Below are 23,408 nucleotides of genomic sequence, written 5' to 3' on the forward strand. Positions count from 1 at the left end.
AGTAATTTTTAGTGTTCAGGTGTTTGCAGTTCTTCATTCAATCTACATTTACAGAATGCTATGGAGTTTAGCTAAGGCATTTTTTTCCCATGTAATACTGTGGCACTGTCTTTCCTCCAGTGCCTGGGTCTGAATTAATTCCTCCTTCTAGGATAAGGCAAATTCACTCAGTCTAAAATTGTCGTCTTTTTTAATTAGGCCTGGAAGTGTTTTGCATGGTATTGTAGCACTTCTTTCCTCATTCTGTTACTGTTGTGCAAAGTGACATGCTGGGTCTGTGCTTGTATTTTGTAGTGTTTGCCTTTGGTTGGCACTGTGTCAACACAAAGCTTTAAAAACAATAAAATACTGACTTGGGGAGAGGGGAAGGGCTGAAAGATTGGCCATATATATCTCTTAATCTTAAAATTATAAGGGTAGTCTTACATACAGTTTATATTAGCACCTCTATCAGCATTGAACCACTGTCTCCCAGGATGTACGTCTTCCAGATTTCCCGAGTAGATGAAATGCTTGTCTTGAAGTATAACAATTGCTCCCTGTAGAGTCAGTGAGCTTTGCTTCCTCCTTGTCCTTCTTGAAATGTCCTGTGCTTTTGGCCCTTTAATTTGATGTGAGGAGTTCCTGCACTCAGGCAGCAAGGAGACAGATCATGGCAGGGGCTAGTCAGTGTTATGAGAAACATGTAATGAGCCATACAGCCTGCAGAATTCTGGAAAGGGTAAAGGGGAGACACTTAAAGATGGTTTTTTCAAAGTAGTCTCATTAGCCTGTGAACCAGGGTTAAGAGATAAGAGAATTTTTGATCACAGACTGGAACCTGTTCTTGTGTTTATTGGAAGCTTGTTTTTCTAAAGATTATAGAGTGTATTTTCAAGGAGTCTGATAGCTAAGCTGTAGTAACCTGCCCTGCCTTCATTTTCTATCATTACTGCTTGCAGGCTGTGAACTAAATCCCAGATGGTAGTTCCGTAAGACAGTAACTTGGAATATCTGAAGGTAACCAGAATTTATAGTGCGTTTTGATTCCAGAATTCTCGCATAAGTAATCTTCTGAAATCAAATTTAAACCCCAGGTAGTGCATCAGAACTGGGTATGGGAGCCCATCATCCCCAAAAGCTTTTCTCTCATGGCTGTTACAAGATTAAATACAAGGTAGTAAGGATATAGCTCCTGGGTAACAATTATACTTTCCTTATTAAAAGTACATTTTGAAACAAATTCTTTCATGGTCTTTATCACTATATAAGGACAGGGAATATAATTTTCTGAAATTTGTTAAATAATTGGAAAAGGCTTTTGTTCTGGAAAAGAGGAAGTGTGTGGGTATGCAGGAGTGGGAGGGAGAGGGAAGTAGTTCCTACCATAGTACAAACTATGTAGGAACAGAGCTATCAGCAAAGTGCAAAATAGGAATCAGCTTTGTTTCTAAGGAAAACAACTCCCAGGAGGAAGCATAAGTCCATATGTAATAGCATAACTGCTGATGTGCTGTTCAGCTTTGCTTCCCACAGCACAATGGAAGGTCAGTGTATTTTGTTTCTTAAAGTGGCGCCCATGGAAATTACGGAAATTTTCATATTTAATACAGGGCATCTACTAATACAATGAGTCACCTGCTGCAGTGTGTATTTTCCTGTTTGTTTCATCTGCAGAGAAGCTGGGGAGCTGGCAGCAGAAGACATCTCTTACAATACGGACTGAAGGTGTGTCATAGCATTCTTTTACCCACCCTCCTGCCCCAACACAGTCAGCTAAGCCCATGGACATGCCAGGCAGAGAATTATCAGTACTGAAGAGTTTACAGACCCCATAGGCAAATTTCAGTGTTTAACTAGCCTTACCTCAGTGCCTAGCTACCCATATCTAACCCATGGGTATAGACCTGTATTTGACTTGTTTGTTGATTGTCCAGGTTATACGTGCTTAGAAAGGTTCCAGCACTTTGAAGTCTGGATCCCTTATTTCAGCCAGTTGAAAGGTGCTGATGCACTCATCTTGCCTACATTGAAGGGGCAGGAATAAATGTTCTGTCCTTGCAGAGCCTGGTGGGTGGCCATGTGATGAAACTGCCTCTTAACTTCCACCAAGGAACCTTAAGCAGCAGCAAGATGGAGGTGCTGGTGCCCTGGAGCCACATGTGACACATGGTCAAGGAAGCCAAGCTTTAACTGAACTAATCTTTTGCCCCTGTAAATACCCCAAATGTAGTATCTCAAATTAAAATAGTTGCATTGGCAAATATTTAAGGTTGTAGTTATGCTACAGCTTTTACTTGTAACAAGTAAGAAGGCTGGGGTAACATGATGTATGATCTCTGTTTTATGCTGGTAGAATTTTTGTGTACATGAAGTTATACTGGCAGAATTGTTGCTGCTGTAATCTGTTCTGTGGATTATGTCTTCATTAGATAGGTATAATGCACATCACTGTCACGTTCACAATTGGAAAACTTTGGGGCTATCCCTGTGTTACAGCTGTAGCGTGAACAAAGGTCATTTCTGTATGAGGTACTAATATGTATTTACTTGTGTTGCTACAGCTTCACAGTGAATATTGAGACCCTCGAATACAGAGTAATGGAGAAATTTAATATCAGCACGGGAAATTAGGGCTTTTGTTTTACAGCTCTCATCAGGAGGCTTCTTTCATGCTTGCTGTTAACAGGTTAATGTCGGAGGTGCAGCCGTGTAACTAATGTAAGCTGCACGCCCCCTAGCTGAAATAATTTTCAGAACCTAAGACAAAGGTTTCCAGGGGATTCCAATATACAGCTGGGGGGAATCCCATGTTCAGAGTTCCTTGTTTGTTGGTTTCAACTCAGCCAAGCGGTTACTCTAAGGATGGATACATTTGGATATCTGTATCTATGGATACATTTATGTTCATACACTGATCCTTTTAGGAAAGTATCTTGCATTAAAGAAGCAATCTTCATTTTTTGTTCCTTTTAATTAGGTTGGTGCGGCATTTGGAAATATGAGGCTGTGTGTGTAGTTAGTTTGCGAAACGCATCTGAAAACTAGATTACAAAGCTGTAGATGTGTTCATATTTCAGAACCAAATTAAGTGATACTACAAGCTCAAGTGCCATTTTGCTCTGTGCTTTTGCTGGTATCATAAATTGCACAGGAACTCTGCCATTTCTATTAGTACAACTGGCTGAATAAGCCAGTAGCATTGGTTTTATCTTCATCAAACTGGACACTTCAGTATTGGGAAAGAAAAGAAGGAAAACCTCTTTCTATGTAGTTAAGATTTTGTTCTATTTTGTACACACAATGGCATTGATTCTGCCCCTTCCCTGATCAGATTGCTTAGGGTAGGTCTGTCCACAAATTTCTCAGTCTGTCAACCCTGTATACATTCAGCAAAAGTTTTAGCATATCTAGTTCATGAATGGTTCCTATTGCCCATATTCTCTCCCTCTCCATAAGCCTCATTTTAATTTCATGTTAGAATGAAATACATGGTCAGTTTGAAAAAAAACAAACCCAAACATTAAAGCTGTACAAAGTTAAGCATAATAGGTGATTGCTACTGAGTTTTGGATAGGCTCTGCTGTGAGGGTTTCTACAGCCATTGAAAAAGTGACACTTAACAATTCTGTCACCTGTTTTTTAGCTAAGATGGCCACACAGCCCTTCCTTTGCAATACTGATGTCACTGTTTACATATTGTAAAACAGAGTGTTCAAGGACGAAATAGTATCACCACACTTGGATTAGCCTGGTAGTTGCAAAAAATCAGGCTATTGAAGATTAGAGACTATCTTTCCTGACATTATCAAATCAGGTTTTGTTGTTTTAGTGCTTTCTGTGCATGTGAGAGTACATGAAAAGGTGGACTGCCACCACTAACTGTCTCTATATTATAATTTTTCCAGGCAGAATTCACAGAGCTGAGCAGGAGTAGGTGATAATACACTACATAAAATGCTGTCTTCAAGTTTATAAAAAGCATAACAGAAGTATGCCTCAAATGCTAAGCAACAGCAGTTGTGAGAAAATAAACTGACAAAGGTTCAGCACTTACATCCCCTCCAATTAGCACTGAGCAAATCATGGTCTCCTTTGTATTTCAAAAAGCAAAAATTATTCTTTTAAGCATCTTGTAAAACAACATCATCTTGGCATTCTGTAAAATACGTAAAACCAGCAAAGGACCACAACCTCTGTGTTCCTTTGTGGATCACTGTTATGTTCAGAGAGCTCCTTGTAAAATGGAAGCAGTGTAGAAAACTTTGCCTGAAATCTCTTTTTATCATGGCTGCAACTGTAGCCAGCAGGCTAGTCTGAAAGCTGATGGGTTGTCTGTTAAAGGCCCATGGCCTTTTTTGCACCTTTAGAGGAACCAAAACCAGGAGGCACACATTGTAGAGTATCTGAAAGTACAGTATAGTAGCTCATTTCCAACCACAGGTACCTAACAATTTAGTGGTTTAAAGATGTGTTTGCAATAAGTACAGACCTTTTTTTACAAATATAAACAAGACCAAAATGTCCTGTAAAATTACTTGAAACTTACTTTTGTACAGTTGTTTGTGAAATATGATCAGAATATAGTCTATTGATAAGACTACAATGAGAAGTTACAGCAATCATCCTAAAAAATTCCCTCCACTTTCTCAGAGGTTTTTTTCTGTATTAATTTTTTTAACTGTAATTTGAAAAAGGAGAAAATTACATTTCTCTCTCCTCTGTCTCAATTTCTTTCACTGATTTGGAATCACACTGAAGATTAGACTCCTAAATAGTAAGGAGTTAGTACATTCATCAGGCCTCCACTTCTTGCTTCATACTTTGAAGCAGTCATCTAAGGTATGCTGCATATGAAAATCAAAAACAACTACACTGGTATTTGCACTTTTTCTGTAAACAAAGACGTGATGGTTGCAGATATATTTCAGCTAAGAAACTTATTTGCAGCTAAAACACTTGAGAGGACTAGTCCTGAAAAATCAAGAAAAAGATTTTAGTTAGACTTTAGCTTGCCTTTGTTAGTCTTGCAAGTCTTGTATATGCCAAACTGCAACTGTTATTATCAGACCTTAAAGAACTACCTACCTATGCTAAAATTAAACAAAGATGACACAAACTCTGAATTGCTATGTTAATATTTCTGAACCATTATTAACTAATAACACTACCACCTACTTAATAGTTTCTGAGTCCCAAATTTGATACAATTGCTACTTTATGTCAATGTAACAAACTGTAATAAAGGAACAGAGAAAATTAAAATTTGAGCTATATTCGTTTAGTATGTGTCGCAATCTTTTAAAATAATTCTTCTATATTACTTCCATGTTCACCTAAATAGATAACTATAACCATGAAAGCTCAGTGAAAGAGATGGATTCTATACTTAGATACCTAAAGTCATGCCAGCATTTGGGGAGTGCATAGTACCAAGTCAGGATTTTGGCTTATCCCTGAAATTGGCACTTTTACAACAAAGACCTGCATTTGGATCCCGGTTCTTCAAAAAAATGTAGTTCTAGACCCTTCTGTAACAAAATATCAAAATTATGTCCTTCTATTATGGGAAATAAAGAATGGTCCTGTTACAAACAGGTGGGTTATCTAATACTCATTAGTGCCTCGATGATATTTTGTTGCTCTTAGAGTATCAGGAGGAAGAGCTGTTTGTTGTCTGTCCATAGTGCTATAGTAGTTAATTCTCTATAGATCCTCATTAGAATGGAAAATTACACCCATGAAATTTACAGGATCCTGTGAGGTTCCTCTCTTCTCTCTGATCTGTATGAAAGTCTCAGTTTCAAGGAGCAGAAGCACCCATTTCCTTTTCCCTATTTTCAAAATACATGTTCCACAGTTTAGGTGAAGGACATAGGCATTACAAGGGAAGCATCATATGGTGGGTAACTTAGTCATTACATTTTTAACCATGGTGGAATTTTTTTGCACTATACAGCCATGCTTAATGTTGTGCTGGCTGCTAATTTTAGGAACTAAGTTCTCTAAGCTCTACACTTTACTGTCTTGCTTTACTTTGCACATACGTATATAAAAATATAACTGACCTCAGGATCTAAATACATTAATTAATATTCACTAACAGCTTGGAACCATGTTGATAAAAGTACACTTTGTTCATTTGTGCTTTTGGGGTTTTTTGGGAGTTTTGGGGTTTGTTTTGGTGTGTTTTGTGTGGGTTTTTTTTTAACCATGTAGCTGTTACAGGAGAAAGAAACAAGGCCAAGAATCAGTTACTGTTAGAAGTATTGGCATGTGATTTTATGAAGGGTCATGGGCGTTAGGGCCTTTCTTTCCTTCTGCTGTTTTGTGAAAAGGGAAAGAAAAATCATAAAAATCAGAAAATCTTGAAAATTGAAAGTCATTACTCATAGGGTTTCACATTATTTTCCTTCAGAGAGCAAGAAAATTTGCCCTGATTTTTTACTATTGACATACTATACCATACCATGAATCTACAGGTATTAAAATTCTGTGCAAACCTAACTCAACTCTGCAAATGTGAACAGTGGTTGCATGGTGGTAGAAGCAAGGTTAAATGTTAACCAGAGTCCTCTGTGCTACAGTCTGTCCTCTAATGGAACAACTTGTTTAGTTTCAAGTATGGGCTGAAGAAGAAAGGATGTGTGCGGAGGTGTCTCAGAGCACAGAGTTAAATGAGAGTTCTGTGTGTATAAGGCAGCTGCTCTTCAGCTATTTTTCTGTAATCAAACTCTACCACAGTGGTAAACCACAGAATCGTATTTCCATGGTGCATCTCTTGGCTCTCCCTCTCACTTTAGTGGTCTATATTGCTAATGGGAAATACAGGTCATGCAAAGAAGTTTCCATAGATTTGAAGAAAGTCCCCTTGCTTGACCAAGAGTGTGAATGGCTGATAACATGCTGATGTTAGGTCAGACCTATGCAGGCCAAATTCCATCTGTATGTGCAACATCACTAAAGCCGATGGAGGTGGTCCTATTTGCATAGTGCATGCAAAAGTTGGAGACTCCACAGCTCCTGGCTATCATTCTGCTCCTTGCACTGAAGTTACCACTCCTGAGGCAAAGCTAGCAGAACAAGATACGTGAGTTTGTATCTCTGCTTATAGGCTTTCCAGCCTGATAGTTTAATGCAAACTCAGTTTCATTGTTCATGTAAATTAAGATGTCAGGTTTGGAGTGACTAGGGAGAGGTGTCTCTCCCTGCTTAAAGGGATATCCTTTTCCAGAGACAGGTAACTGTTAAGGGCAGCAGCACCGATTTGCACTAATAAGCTTGCCAAGCCTGCTTTGTCCAAGCTTTAAGTTTGAATTTTGCTCTTTCAGTATTAATGGATCTTCTACACATCTCAAAATTAACAAGAGCAAATAATAGTTTTGCAGTATTCTTAAGGAACAGTTTTTTAGGACCCCCCTGGCTTTTGATGATTACTGGGATACCTGACCTTGGATTTATATCTGCATCTATTAGAAATTTGACTGTCTGTAATTGCCACTTTAGATGATAGTCAGGTCATCATATCTTGTATATTTAGCAAGTCTAGGTTTTTGGAAGCTGCTTGAGATTTGACCTTGTATAAATGCTTTCTAAATTACTGAGAATTGTTTCACAAATCTAATTAGCATGTGGTAAAATCATTTCAACTCGCCTCATTTGACACCAGTTCATTAAAGTAACCCATGAATTTCTCTCTATTGTTACATATTACTGACTGTCGTTTTATATGAAGAAAATTTCAAAAAGAGAACAGAAATTATAAACCAGTGTATCATACTTGCAGTGTTTATTTTGGCCAGCAAATTGTCATGTGTCTCTTCGGAATAAAAGTAAGCCATGCTCTGGAGGGAGAAAGAGAAAAAATAGTATCTGTGCTATGCTTGTAGGAGATGCCATTTAATCAGCCAGACCAGTTAATAACTCTTGCTGCCTTTTTTATTTGTCAAGGGCTCAATATTTTTTCAATATGAGGTCTGCTTCAGTGTGCTTTAAATGGCAGTTTATAATTAATGGTACTTGAGTGTGTCTCATTTCAAAAATTCATACAACATTCTTGGTTACAATTTATACATGATTTTAAAATATAATTAACGTTCAGCTTTACAAGATATATGCAAACAGATATGCAAATTTGGAAATAAATATGCAAACATATAAAATGTTGTTGAATTAAGTAGTCCTTAACATTTTTAATGAAATCAATATTTTATTCATATTTTGCATACAATTTTGAGTAGTGATTTGGTAGTTCTCAGACTTTTGTGGTCCATGTCTGCAGATTTATTCTTTTAAGGCTTATCTTGCCTTCCAGTCTCCTGAACCTTATACTTACTGTATGGAAAACAAGACCTAATGCAAACCCCTCTAATTTATTTGGATTCTTTTCAATTATGCTGTATAGATATTTGTGGTAGTAAACTTAGCATGTTATTGAAATGACTGAAAATATTCCTTATAAAATTTTTCATATGGAATCACGTTAAAGAGCTGTCTAGTCCAGTATCCTATTTCTAAGAGTAGCAACCCCCCCTCCCAAAAAGCCCACCTAGAAAAAAATACAAAAATATTAATCAAATATAACACCTATATGCTTTTCTAGCCTACAGCCACTTGTGAGTCAAGAATTGCTTATTGGAGGTTTCTATGCAGTTAGTTACCCTCCATGGAATTCTTACGTGTGTGTATATATATATATATAAATAGACAGAAAAAATAAATCTATTCAGTCCCTGACCATGTTGGTAGCTCACTAGTTTACCAGTGTCATTCTAGTGTTAGAGATCCCAAACTTAAATACAATATTATGCATGTGGTGTAACGAGTGATGAGTCTCTATTCCCTTCCCTCAATCTGCCGATTATGCTGTTAGTACAGTCCAGGATGATGTGGGCTATCTTCACTGCCAGACATACTGCTAGCTCACTGCTGCAGGCAAGGACGTTGCCTCCACCTGCCTCAACTGCAGGGAGAGGACCCTGGCAATCCCTGCAGCCCCAGTCCTGGAGAACTGCATCTTCCCTCAGGTGCTCATCTGAGTTAAGACCTCTGATGTGCTAGGGGTGCTTGCTCCAGTCACTGCAGTTGTCCGTATGGAAATCAGTCCATTTCTTCCTACCCTGTGACAGTGATAGCTTTTTGAATATTCTGTCTTTCCCTGTCCTCAACATTACCCCCAAACATGTGACTCAGTGGCCTGGTATTTTTTTTCTCTGGATGCAGGAGGCTATTTTCACTGGTGCTGGCAGCTCTCACTTGTATAATCTTATCAGTAAATTTGCTATATGATTCCTGTCCCTGAATGCTTGCTATTTGTCAGCTTTGGCTGGCCACAGACTTGATCCCTACCAAGAAAATGTTATCTCAGAAGGACATTTAGTTAAGATACCCAGACAGTCAAGATATAAAGATGTATAGAATTTTGTATTTAACTGATAAGAGAGAAAATCCTCAGAGATCCTGAGAGAAAATCAGGGTTCTGGCTGTAGTTGCTAGTAAATAACTAGGTATTAGCATTGGGAGACTGATAGGTGCTTCACTGTTGTAACAGATATATATGTTGTGATAATGTAGCAATAGATTGAACTAGGAGGTCAAATAATACTGGTACTTAAACTACACCCTTTATAGTGTAATTATGTAACGCATGTTCAGGGGAGACACACTGTTGAAGGGTTTGGTGTTATAAAGGGCAAAGGCTGAAGCAGCAGGCAGTGTGTAGAGGCAGGTTTCCATTCTGTCTTCATTGCCATCCAAAGCATGCTTTACGTTTGCACATTTCTGAACTGAATGTTAGAGAATTTCTGCAACTGGAGAAATTGCTGAAACTAGCAGTTTCTTCAGGTACTTAGCTAGCAAAGCCCTCTCCATCTAGATTCTGGTGTTAGACAGGATGGCTTGGACAAGCATTGACTTGAACTGAAGGAATTTGAATACCTGAGCATACAAATGTAGTGTGGATGTGTGGCGAAGAAAATTGCATTCAAGTCACAATGCATCATAGAAGGCAGGAGGTGTACCACCAATGTTAAGCTTTACAACTCTTCAGCTACTACAGAACCCACAAGATGGCTGTCAGCCAAAGAGTAAATGTGGTTTCCTATCCTTGGTTTGCAAGATTACTAATCAATATTGCACATCTAGGCTTTAAGTAATTTAGGGTTACTACATGAACTTCTTACCTAGAGCCGTGCTGAAGTCTGTTGTTGATTATTTAAGGCTTGCTCATCTTAATAAGGTTTGTAGGATTGGTCCCTTACATTTTTTCAACAAAACCTAGGGTATGTTTCTATCGGTGCACAAGTAATCAAAATCGTAATTACATCTCTAAAGAAATATCATTTAAAAATAGACATATGAATGCTGTTTTGATCATTGCAAACTGCTATTTGTGGTGCAGTGTTTTGGTTAAGAGATGTAGAAAGATTTATCTGCCCTTGCAGGTGCGTACTCAAAATGCTATTTCAGGGCAAGTAGTGCTATAGTATTTTTCTGTGATTTATTTATTTATTTATTTATTTATTACTACAGGTATAGTGAGTGAAAACATACAGCTGCTTCCCTGTACATCTGTGGTAGTTTCAATGTTTTTAGCATATAATCGATTGAAACAAGTAAGACCTAATGTACCTAGCAAAACAGTGTTCAGAGCTGTGCAACACCCTCTGCCTTCATACCAAATAACCTTGGTCTTTAAAAGACTATGTGTGAGCAGTTGCTCCGTTCTGTATGCTTTTTATTTTCCCAACATATTTCAGGGCTGGTTTCTTACAACATTTTGTTTCTGTGGCTGGATTTCATTTCAGCCAATTGCCCAATCTTCATTCTATTGTAATTGGTTTTTGAATTGTCTCAAATTCTCCAATGGATTTATGACAATCTGAAAATTAACAATGGCCCCTTAATTGCGCAGGGCTATGTGATTCACAGAGTCCTTACTCGACTGGTATTTCTTTTCCCCTCACTTCCAGCCAGGCAATCCTGTGTGCTTTTTAAACCAATGTAGAGGCAGTAAAATGTGTATACATTGAAACTTTTTCTTCCTGGCACTCCATCACTTGGAAAGCAATCTAAGGCTTTTCTATAGGCTGATGTATTGGCAGTAACTTACAAAACCCCAAAAATATGGAAACATGATTTTTGATTATGCTATAAATTGGGATTATTTCCTTCAGGCAGGCTGAAGGACATGCCAGCTGGACTTTATATTTTGGCTGTTAGAAAGCTTTAGGAGCCAAAATTATAATTAGCTCACTCATATTGAAATATGTTCTCCCTAGCTGTATTTTTTTTTTTTTTTGCTAGAGCCTGATACAATTCCTGAAAGATGCAGTTCCCCTCAGCACAGGAAATATGCATCATACTGTTGGTATTAACCAACCACCTGTGCAGTGGCTGTTGCAGGGCTTGCACAAGTAGGCAATACATCTGCTACCTGGCATGTTAAGGGTCTGTGTCTGTGCTGCAGGGACTGGTGCAGGGGGCACTGGCTCTTTGACTCCTCAGCATGTCTAACTGCAAGGATCTACGCTCCAGGCTGATGGGGTATGAATTGCTCAAATTGCAGGAAATGCTTCTAAACACCATATCTGAAGAAAAGCAGGGGCAGTTCAACAAACCATCAGTGCAAGCAAGTTGCTTGTATTTCAGCAGCACCTACTTTTATGTGTCATAAAGTGGTACCTGAGGTCTCCAGTTGAGATGCAGATGGCACATATACAAAGTAACTACTGCACACTGTAATTAAGTGGTGGGAGTGAAGGGCTGGTAGGCCACGCTGAAAGGAACTTTATCAAGGGACTTTGACAGGAAACATGGACTACAGCACAGGATGCAAAAGTCTGCCAGACATCCTGAGTGCTTATTGGGGTGACTAAAATCTCACTAAGATAGTTGAGTGGGCCAGTGAGAGTAAAGCTAGTCTGGAAATGTTTTCATTCATGCCCCTCTGTCACTCTTCTGATTTTGACATAGGTGTGCCCACTGGAAGAACTGGTCTGTACCTTCTGTAGCTCACCAGGGTTGAGAATAGGGAATGAAGGATACTGAGACAGAGTCAAGTAGTGACCCCTTCAGATTTCATAACAAGTCAGACACAGCACTGCAAACAGAATCCAGATTCTTCTGTTTTGCAGTTCAGCACCATCCAACAATTCATTCAAACTTGAGTTGAAAAAGTAACTAACCTTTTTCCTCCACTGTCTGGACTATATATTTCCAAGATGGATGTTTCATTATATTAGAAATGGTAAAATGCTTTCACTGAATAGTTCTTACATTCAGTGTTTGGATGATTCCTTTTATTTGTATTTGATTTTTCTATCTATGTTGTGGCTGCTCACCAGTTAAAGGGGCTGTTTCTCACCGTGAACCCATTTTTTTAAATCTGTTTTGGATATTCACTTGATTACTATGATGATTACATACTTGAATATTTTGAATCCTTTTTTTTTTTTTTTTTTTGTATAAAAGACTCTTCTGACTCTCTATTTTACTACTTTCTTCCCAAAGGAATATAAAACTTCCTTTAGAAACATCATTTAGTTTAGGTGAGAGACTGAGATGAAGTTTCTGCCACTGGGGAAAAACGAAAAGGGAATATTCAAAGTACAAGATGTTGTGTCCGTCTGAGAGCTGTGCACCATTTGCAGCTGTGGATTTAACTAGCTGGCTCTTCCAGATGAAGGGCCCAGGCAAAGGCAGCCGTCTCTGTTGCTTTGGCATTGCACGGCACGTGTTGACATTGCAGCAGGGGGCTCCAGAGCGGCAGAGAGATTTCACCAAACATCAGCCAGTCACCCCATAGAACTGAAAGGCATTTTAGAGTACTAAATAAATTCATTTTATTTATTATTTCAATGTAAAACCCTGTAACAAACACATGGAGGATAACCTTCTTGCAACTGCAAATAAATTTGGGTATTTTGGTAGACAAAAAGGAGAAATTCAAAGCTAGAGTAGAAGAAAGATCTAAAAATGGGCCAATGACCTTGAAGTTTCAAGGCAAGCTCTAGGAGGCTGATAGTAATCCAGCAAGTTTTTTTTCCTGGATATAAGACCTGATGCAAGTTTCTCTCCTTAGAATGTTCTTTGTTTTTCAACTGTTGAAAGATTAGGAAAAAAATTAGGCTTATAATCTTGGGTTGAAAATTTTCTTACTAATAACAGTAATATTCCAAGGGAAAGTTTAATGCAGGTTTTACTTCTTAAGTAACAGACATCCTGTATTTTAGTATTGCTTAGATCCTTGAATTCATGCTGATCTTAGTTACCATCTCTAAGTCTGCTTTCTTCATGTAAGAAGAATGAATAATCTAGAGTATGGTACTACCAGATCATACTGAATAACTAAACAGAGCAAAATGTTTAGAACTCCAGAAAGTAAGCATAAAGTTTTATTACTTGAAAATTACTATAGTTTCCATGGTGAAAATCTAGAAGGATTGTAATACAGGTTGTAATATTTATAAAGCGTTTTCTTTTGAAAGGCCTTTTTTTGTGTTTTGAAATCAATTAAATATAAATGATGGGAAGGTGGTAACAAATATGAATGGGGAAAAAACTAGAAACCTTCACTGCCTGAAAAAAGAGGAATACTCAGGCTTTCATGCTTCATGTTCTGGGAAGTACTAGTAGCTGAACTGTAAAATATTAATTTTCCTCTAATTTATAGAGTTACATACTTGCAAAGGTATATTTTTATCTTTCTTTTTAAAGCTGGATGTGTATTATGAAAGGAGTTGGTTTCCTCACTTTTTATTGGCTTATGTCTTCATAACTTCGTTAAACTTTTTTTAGAACTTAACTTTTCATGAAAATACATGATACTACAGTAATTCTTTTGTTTGTTCATATTTTGATAGGACTGTGTGTTGCCAAAGTAATTCTGATTATGCTTTCAAAAATCTCCAGTAAGCAAAATGTGTTCGTAGCAAATATCTGTATATTTTTTTTGGATGGGTGGGGAAGAAGGAAATACAGAAAAGAAAAGAAGTTTGTATGTGCTTCAGACCTGATTCTAGCACTTTTGTTTAGTAAAACAGTACTGATAAGCACTGTTTTGCTGTGTCCCTAGTGATTTGCTGCAGAATAGCAAATATAAACAAAGGTCAGTAATCCCACCAATTTAAGTGCAGTGCTATGTATTTGTCTTGTTTGATTCTTATCTCTTGTTTTTTTATATGTAAACCAAAGTGTACAAAGGAAATAGATGTTTTGCTAAGGCTATTTAATCTGAAGTGAGTTTTGCTTTGAAATTAATTTTGCTTTTTGAAATTTGACTGCTTTGCTGCCTTTGCCTAGGAAGCCTGTAGTCCAAGGCTACTCTGCCAGCTCAGGATAACTCTATTGTAGCAGTTAACAAGCATTTTTTGATGCATGGACTTCTTGACAATAGACTTCTCTTAGTTACCTATTGCGGACCTAGGGGCTCCATGGGCCTCAAAGTAAAAAGCACTGTGCTATTCCAATATTTCAGCCAGATCATCTGCAAACTCTCACTGGCGGTGACCATGTCATAGGAGCCAGTAGAGAGTCTGTTATGCTTCCCTCAAATATAGGTGGCTAACCATTAGCAGTTACCTAAAATAGCTGTATGTGTATACAGTGAAAAAGAAGCTATAACTTTGTGTGTGTATGAGAAAGTAATGCAAGAGTGAAAACTGTGACACAATAAGGGTAAAATTTCATGCCTGTACAGAAGTTTGCTGTATCATTTGATGGCTTTAATACAGAGAAGTGGCTGTGTGGAATAACAAACTAATTCCTCTAAACTTGCCATTGAATAAAGAATCCTCAAAACCAAAAAAAATAAGACACACGAATAAATGAATAAGCAATGAGCTGTCAGCTGAAAAGAAGCAATGAAAAACTAGAAAGAAAGAGAAAAATGAAGAGGATTAGATGCCAAAAAAAAGGTGCCAAAAAAATCCAGGGTCTGTCAGATTGGTAGGAGCAATGATCCCTAGTTCCTCATTAGTTGCATATACAGTGCATGTTGCCAGAGTCCTTTGGTCCTACATTAATTTACAAAGTATTTTGATAAACAATTTATTGTTTCCACAAGAAGTGCCAGTGGAGACAGGTAAGGGAGAAAGCTGTATACAGGAGCAGTCATGGAATAAATGCACAAAATGCAACCAGGGGTTCTAAAAGTTTACTGAAATATGAATCTTGTCTAATGCAGTGATCAAACCAACAATCATTATTCCTCCTAGGTCTTCTACAGATCCCCAAAGAACATAATTTTCTAAATCCAGCAATAATTTATATGTGATAGTAATATTATAGAAGCACTAAATGTACTTAATTGTTTTTATACAGTGCAAGTGATATTGAGGAGAAACCATGCAATTATCCAGCTGTACTTACATCATTAGGGAGTTCTTTCTGGTTCACAGGTAAGTCAGATAAATACTTTGGCTTTCAGTTTATGGGTATAGAGCCTGTGGTCACCAGTTAGTATTTGGCATACAGCTGCCTATTTTATCCATTTTTATGCACTAATTTCCTTGATGTAGGGATTTGGGGACAGGGAAATAATTTTATAAATTAGAAGCAAAAAAATAATAAATCTGTTTGGTCTACTTCATTCTGGATAGCCATTGCATAAAACCTGTGAAAAACATATTGCTCTGGGTTTATCCCTGCTGCAGTTCCATTGATTACAGTGGAGTTAAATCAAAGATGAATCTGTCTGCTCAATTTAAATCTAATGATTGGTTAAAAAGTCGGGGGGAGAGCCCTGTCTAAATCCAGCACTGTTTTATCCTTGTGTCAGCATTTAATTCCATTTGCATATAAGCCTATTTCTCTTCTCTAAATTTAATTTGTTAGAGCTTGGCCCTCAGCAACAACAAAGTAATTGCATGCAGTATTGGGCAATGGTGCCAATACAACATGTGCTATAAAAATGTCTCACACAAATTTATAAAATGTAGTTGTTAGTGACATTCTGCTTGGTAACAGCAGTATCTAGATATCTGAAAAAGACCCCCAAACATACCTCATGGACATATGGCATCTAATAATACACATATGAAGAAACCTTTTTTTTAATATCACCTATTAATTGTGGCCATTTCACCAAAGGAAATGAGATATCCATGCCTTATATGACCAATAGGAATAATCCTAAAGTTTCATTGAGACAACATAAAACTATCTGAGGCTTAGTTCTTAAGCTGCCCTAGGTATCATCTGTGACTTTGCACAAGGTAGTTTTGCTGCATGACTTAGCAGGCTTGTTTTAAACTGGAGGGGAGTGGTTGGCATTGTCGCATGCTTTTAGCTGCTATGCTCCGCTGCAGTACTATTTAATATGTTGTCATATCACTTAGCCTCAAAATACTCAGCCCAATCCTCATTTAGATATTTCACTTGGCAGTTTTATGATGAAAAGATTTTTCTTGGTGAACTTGACCTGATTGACAGTCATTCCAATTCAGTTCTTCTTCCAAGGAACATTCTACTTGCCTCAAGTTTATAGGATCCTTTATTCTCATTTTCCCTATTCTGAATATTTGATTGCACCCAAAGGGAAAACCCCCAAATCAAAACATTTCTTAGGATTTGAGTATTAGCTTTTTCCACATGTATTCTGATGCATTAAAACTAATCACGGTAATGGATTCTTATGTCTTGTGACTTTTGCATGACTTCATTATCTATTGAGAAAAGGTCATTTCAATTTCACCATTTGTGGAGAGAAGGTACTGATGACAAGAGGTAAAGATACTGGCCTGGGGCACTGTGCAATATTGGGCAGATAACAGAGCCTGGAAGAGCAGCCAGATTTTCTGAATTAGAGCTACGTGCTGTATGCCTAGGGCCGTGCTAATACATACCATATAAGCTCATGGAGAGTGGAAAATAAACACACATCTTCCCACTTCCCGATGTCTATACTTAGATAAATCAGGTTGCTTCCTAACAGACCAGATCTTTTTGATACATATGGTTCTTCCTGTGGACAGGAAAGCCCACTATTACCCTTGTTACTTACTCCCATTACCTCTTGATGCACTTGCAGCCTATCCTCAGTAGGATTAGAAGGCACTCAGGACCTTTCAGGAGGCACTTACCACTTTAGAGGATTAGGATAAGCCTGCCTTTGATGTTTTTGTGATCACACCCATCTGTCATAATTGAACATGAAGAATTAGGCTTTATTTTTGTTTAATGTTCTAGTTACGTTTAACAGGTCAAATATAAAAATATATTAAATTATTTTTTTCTAAATTTGCCTGCTTTTCTTTAAAAAAATCAGTGGTGATATGTTGGTTTTTTAAGACATATGTCAATGTTTGAAAAGTCAAAAAACCCCCACTGGTGTCAGAATCAGCAGAAAGGTTGTTTCACCTGATTTGAAATTTTAACAATTGTACACCATTTCACGCTCTTTCCTCTTCTTCCATCCATATATTCATTACAAATGTCAGATAAGGCTAATCCTTCATGTGACATTACTACAGATGGTTACATAGGCAACTTAAACCAGATGCTGATAGTCTGGATAATCTGGATAAAAGCTGGTAACCTAAACCAAATCCATTTTGTGTATTACTCATGCTAACAGTGATGTGTATAAAATCTTTATTTCTCTTTAACAGTTTACATAACTCTTTTGCTTTCCTTTTTTTATACTTTCAAGGTTTTTATTTTGGAGAGGGTTCTTCTACATCTCCCACTGTCATTCTACCTCAGGTAAATCATGCATGTATATATGTACATAAACAAGTTTTGCGGAGGGGAGAGACACTTTCTAGATAAGGATGAATACTAAGTTTATCTTTTGTTTTAAAATTCCCATTGTGTTGAAAATTGGCACTTTTCAACAGGCACACCTGAAAAGTAACTTTGATTTCTTTCATGTGAAGAGGTTTAATTGAAGTATTAGCAGGAAAAAAAGTAACTCCATTCTTTACTTTCAAAGAGTCTTCGAAGTTCAGTGGTTAGGATGGGAACTGATAGGAGTGCTTTCTGCTGAGTGGCCTAGACCTCTGACCAGACTTGAGTGTTTGGAACCCATTTTTCTGTCTACTCAGGAATTGAAGTATCCCAACTTAAATGGGATTTACTCTGAATATTATGTATACCTTTATTTGGAAGACTTTCTTTCATTTAGTAATGGTGTTTGTATTCTGAATTGAGGGATTCACAAAGACTAGTTAGTCCAAGAAGAACTCTGTGTGTGTTAAGCAGCCTGTTATTTACATGAGAAATTTTGTGTCATAAACATGCTTAAGTACAGACATGTAGACCACTCAGAATGTGTGCCATATTATGTCATATTTATTCTACTGGTACATACATATTCCCCTGAAACAGAAGGCCTCCAAGATATAATAGATTTAACTGAAGAATGCTCTAGCTGTTTATATCTGAGAATGGGAGGCTGCAAGTTTAAACTAATCAAAGTAGTGAAATGTGGTTCTGACAGGGGCAAAAATATGACAGTTGGAGGCTGGGATCTCAGCAGAAATGCCTGTAGAAGGACTCCTTATACCGTTCCCCTTCACTTCTTTCTTCATCCCCCAGGGCTTCTGTGCTTGTGTTTGAGATGAAGTAATAAGGTAAATCTTTGTTTTATTCCTGGGTGAGGGACTCCTGCAGAGGAAAAGGGAGAGAAATGTGCAGCATTGCATCTGGTATCTGGATCCTTCCTTGCCTACCTGTTACTACCACTGAATGCTGCCTATGGCTAGAGGACTTGGAGAGGAAGAGACAAGGTTATTTTTTGCCATTTAACAGAACACTATTTTGGGCTCTTTTAGATCTATTACTCTTTTTTTTTTTTTTTTTTTTTTAATACTTTGTACTTCTAAGCTGGTCACTAGTCTTGAAGTTTAGGATAATAAGTTTACCAAGAACCCAAGCTATGCAACTATTGTGTAGGTTTTCATCTACAGCATTGCACACTTGAGATTTAGATAGGGTATGGAACTGGAGCTGGTTCCCGTATAGTAAATGAGCTAGGGTCTAATCTGATGTCCCTCTAATCCCATGAGCTATGAGGGCAGTGGTCTGGATCATGGTACATGATGGCAAGTGTCAGTGATTCTCTTTACTTGTTTTGCCCCTAATGGGTACTAGAGGAGCAGGTGAAGAATTCAAGGTCTGTGGTCAACCTAAGCATGTAGAGTTCTGAGGTCTGAATACCAGGGTTTAATACAGCCTTCTGTTGCCAGTCAGAGCTCTCAGGTGGACAGCCCTCATAGTCCTAGTAGCATATCCAGTAGTTAGTAATAGCTACCTCTCTCCGAGTCCTTACTGTGTCACTGATTCTAAAAGTGTATATATCACACTGTAGGCTTAAATTGACATAGTTCTACTGAAATTGACAGGATCCAGATGACTTCCACCAGTAGAAAAACTTGATCATTCACTTAATGTATAGAGTGATACAGCAGTGAAGTATACTGCTCACTGTGGGTCAAATAATTCTCTGCAAAGTGCTGAAAACATTTAGAAGAGTAGTTTGCCCTTAGATCTTAAAGCATACTGCAAGGATATCTGGTGCAAACCTCCTGCAAGAAGATGAGTAAAGACATACTGTCCAGGTGTTTTCTGTTAATATACACACTGTGATCGGATACCATCATAATTGTTGTTCATTATGGGATCATAAACCTTTATAGTGGAAGAGAGGGTAAATACTTTGGTCTGAAAGGTTAGCCAAAGGAAGACAAATTATTGTAACAGATTTGTAAAGGTGAAAGACAAGAGTAATTACATGAAATGTTGTGAGCAAGGAACCAAACTCTTATAATTATGTGTTTTGCAGCAAATGAAGTCTTGGTAGGATGGTACACATTACACTAAATATTATGATTAATAGTGATAATGTTATTTTCATGTCTGTGGTTATCAAAGAGTGGAAGCAATAGCTGGATCTAATTGATAGCAACATTTGACTAACGTTTGACAATTACTTTTTTAAATGTAAATTTTTAGACTATAACTTTAAACGGTAGCCATTCCTTGGTGATTCATTTTAGAGGCTCACAAAAAGTATGCAAATAGAGTAACATTCTATTATTGACCATACAGATGCGATTGAAAGACCTGTGCATGGGGCAGATATTTTGCTACCATCTGTTCCATGTTAGAGGAAACGTCCAGTTCAGCAGAGCTATTTCTTTGCATGTTGTAGACTTGGAAATGCCATTTCAGCAGTAAAAGTCTGATTCATCAAGACTGAAACATCACTTCCAGAAATGCTGTGTAGTGGAGTGTGTATGTATGGAAATGATGTCTAGTTCAGACAGGGTCCTGGGTTATGGGTATTTTATGATCCACATATCTCTGATTCATCTTTTGCTTTTGAAACGTAACACATGTTCTAGCTGCACTGATACAGGTTCTTGCTTATTATAGTTAATGGATTATTCATCCTCTTTGTCCTTGACATAATCCTAAGTATGTGCATAAAACTCAGATCATGTTGCCCATAAAAACCAATCAGGCCAGGGTTCTTCTGCAAGGTGTTGAACATTCACCCAGAGCAGATGGTAAAGATAATGTTTAATAAAGAGTTAGGGGATTAGCTGGAACAGAAATAAGCTAAGAGAAAGGGATAATTTCATTTCATATGAAACTCCATGACATTTCATGCACCCAAGGACTGATTAAAATTATGCCAAAAGCTGTTCTTTTTGGCCAGTTTGTCCTAACACTGACCCTGCTTATGTTGTCAGCTGTTGTATCTGCATGTGTTATTTTACCACTTTGTGAATAACTCAAAAGAAAGCTCTTCTGATTCTCCTGTGGCTGGCAAAAGTCATTTTTAATTAAATAAGAACAGGAGAAGTGATAGGATTCTGCTAAATGTGTTGAATATATTTAAGCAACTGATATCTCAACCGAGCTTTAGAAGAAAGATTTTATAGGTCATTTTAAACATAAATTAATTTTAAATGATAGTTTTCATAATGTGTGGAGTTAAGCTTTGGATTACCTTGAATATTTAGATGCTGAATGAAAAACAGAGCAGGGGATAGTCCACAAATAATTTTAAAATTTATTTTTGCCATCAAAGAGTTAGTGGAATAGCAAAGCCTAATCAGAAGCTCTGGCAAAGCATGTAAGGTATGGGTGCTGCAGAAGCAATGTTAAGTGGAATCTACCAGGAAATGCAGTGTCCTTTGTTCTGAACAAAAAAAATTAAACTCTTTGAAGCTGTTCTCATACATAAACATGTGTTCAGGAGAAGACATTTTAGAGTGGTTGGTGGCAGGCAGAAGACAAGGATTTCTTCTAACAGTTATGGCATGAATAGAACAGGATCAAAATCCAAACTTACTTTTCTTTACGGAGACTCAGTGGTCACTGAGGTATAAAAACAGATGTAAGCATCTCTTAACCTGTTCCAGCTGAAGCTCGAAGCTCTAATCAGTCAGTCTTCAATGGTAGAGCACTGTTAGCTGTTTCTGTAATGGGGGTAGTCAAAAGTATTCTAGAATCAACGTAATTGTTTTTGCACTGAAGTGGGCCAAAGCTGAAACCTTTTAAAGCTTCTGGAAGTTAGGTGGCTTGGATAATATCACTACCTAGTAGTTCCAGAATTCATCTGTAATCTTCTCAAAACCTACTTGAGCTTTCTAGCTATCTTCTGCTCTTAAAACAGTGTTCAGCTGTCTTAAATAAAGGCCCTAAAGCCTTTTCTTCTGCTGCTGCTTTTTCCTACCTTAACTTGTGCTCCTGTTGTTTCTCCAGTTGTTACATTTGGAAATGTTTCATAGGGCACTTCAAACAGCAGTCTATTTAAAATAGTCTGGATTAACATAAAAATAGCAGGACACTAGAAATCAATGAAAGCTTAATTTCACTGAGAATTATTGTATTTACTTTATTACAAAAAGCAGGTTTAGCTGACTCTTGTGCTTGAAAGCTACTGATCATTGTCGAATAGTTTACTATAAACCTATCTAGTAAAATTATTTCCAAATTTCCTTAGGTTTGCTAAATATTTGTCCATACTTTATTGCAGCCACCATTTGAAACCACAGTGGCAAGAATAAAGCTCTACAAGAAGTCTGTCAGCTGATACACAGCATCAGAATCAGTTAATACAGCTCAGCAAGAAGGGAGGGTCATATACAGTTGGGAAAAGACATAGATAAGTCTAAAGCAAGTTATGACTTTATCTCAGCATAACCTTCAACTAGATGCCCTTTCTAAACCCCTTCACCATCCCCTCCCCCACCCCTCCCCCCCAATCTTTATAGTGCTCTGCGGCTATGTAGTAACAAACAGCTAGAATTAATAACACTGGAGACGGGAGGAAAAAGACCTTAGAAAGCATGGCATTGAACTTATCTTTAAGGCTATTTTTCATTCAAAACATGTTTTTTAAAATGTAGAGATAGAAATAAATAGATTGAGTAGCTGAATTTTGAAATGGAACAAGAGATTCAGCTATAAAAGGACTTTCTCTAGTTAGGACTTTATGTTAGATGAATAATGATTGCACTGAAATGTATTGCAAAACAGATTTTTTTTTTTAACTCTTTTTCATGGTTTTCCATTTAAATAATATTCCCACCACAATAAAACCCAGAAGTGATGATCACTGAGGAGTGGGTAGGCATTTTAATTCTTTCCCAGACAGTGAATATTTAACATACAAAAGTAATTTTTCCTGGCACTCAGAATGTTCTTCACCTTGCAAGTCCCTTCAGTTACTCACTCTCCAGCCTGCCAGTTAGTGTGTTCCCATCATCCTCAGATATTGCTTTTCTTTTTTCTCTCTGCATTTTTCTGGTCTTGGCAGGGGAGTGTCAGAAAACAAGATTTTTTTTTATTTCTTCTCCTTTGTTTTTCTGAACTAGTGCTTTTTCAAAAGTTTTCAGAAATCAGATGTGTGCTGGTTCTTTTTTATTCTTATTTTATCTGTATTGGCTTCCTAACTTGCATCCTCCAGCTCTAATCTCTCCTTTGGTGGAGCCTCTGTACTGCTTTTCTCACAAAGTGAACACTTTCTTCATCTTTGTGTGTGAATTACACAGTTATACTTAAGAGATTTCTGGTTTTGGTAGCTTTGGAATAAGTGAGATCCTACCACTAAGCATACTGCATTTTGGATGCATTTCTAGTGTGCATATGTTGTAGTTTAGTCCTGGCCAGCAACTAAGCACCACACAGCTGCTTGCTCACTCCCCCCCCAGTGGATGAGGGAGAGAATCATAAGAGTAGAAGTAAGAAAACTTGTGGGTTGAGATAAAGATAGTTTACTACATAAAGCAAAAGCCACATGCGCAAGCAAAGCAAAACAAGGAATTCATTCACCGCTTTCCATTGGCAGGAAGGTGTTCAGCCATATTCAGGAAATCCATTACACATAATGGTTACTTGGGAAGACAAATGCCATAATTCTGAATGTCCCCCCTTCCTTCCTCCTCCCCTAGCTTTATATATACTGAGCATGATGT

The 23,408-nt window shown here is 37.6% G+C and overlaps 1 long non-coding RNA gene across 4 annotated transcripts in view; it reads left to right on the forward strand.

Annotated features, from left to right (window-relative positions):
• The window catches only part of LOC114012440 (uncharacterized), a 518,537-nt gene that overhangs the window by 21,356 nt on the left and 473,773 nt on the right, over positions 1-23,408 (forward strand). For 2 of the 4 annotated variants that reach the window (XR_008748979.1, XR_008748980.1), the window contains exons 2-3: positions 15,301-15,377; positions 17,630-17,682. The exons of the other annotated variants lie outside the window; for them this stretch is intronic. This is a non-coding gene — a long non-coding RNA (uncharacterized LOC114012440). The remainder of the gene's footprint in view (positions 1-15,300; positions 15,378-17,629; positions 17,683-23,408) is intronic. 4 annotated transcript variants of the gene reach the window in all.

The sequence above is a fragment of the Falco peregrinus genome, chromosome 10 (genome assembly GCF_023634155.1).
Source record: "Falco peregrinus isolate bFalPer1 chromosome 10, bFalPer1.pri, whole genome shotgun sequence".
NCBI lineage: Eukaryota > Metazoa > Chordata > Aves > Falconiformes > Falconidae > Falco > Falco peregrinus.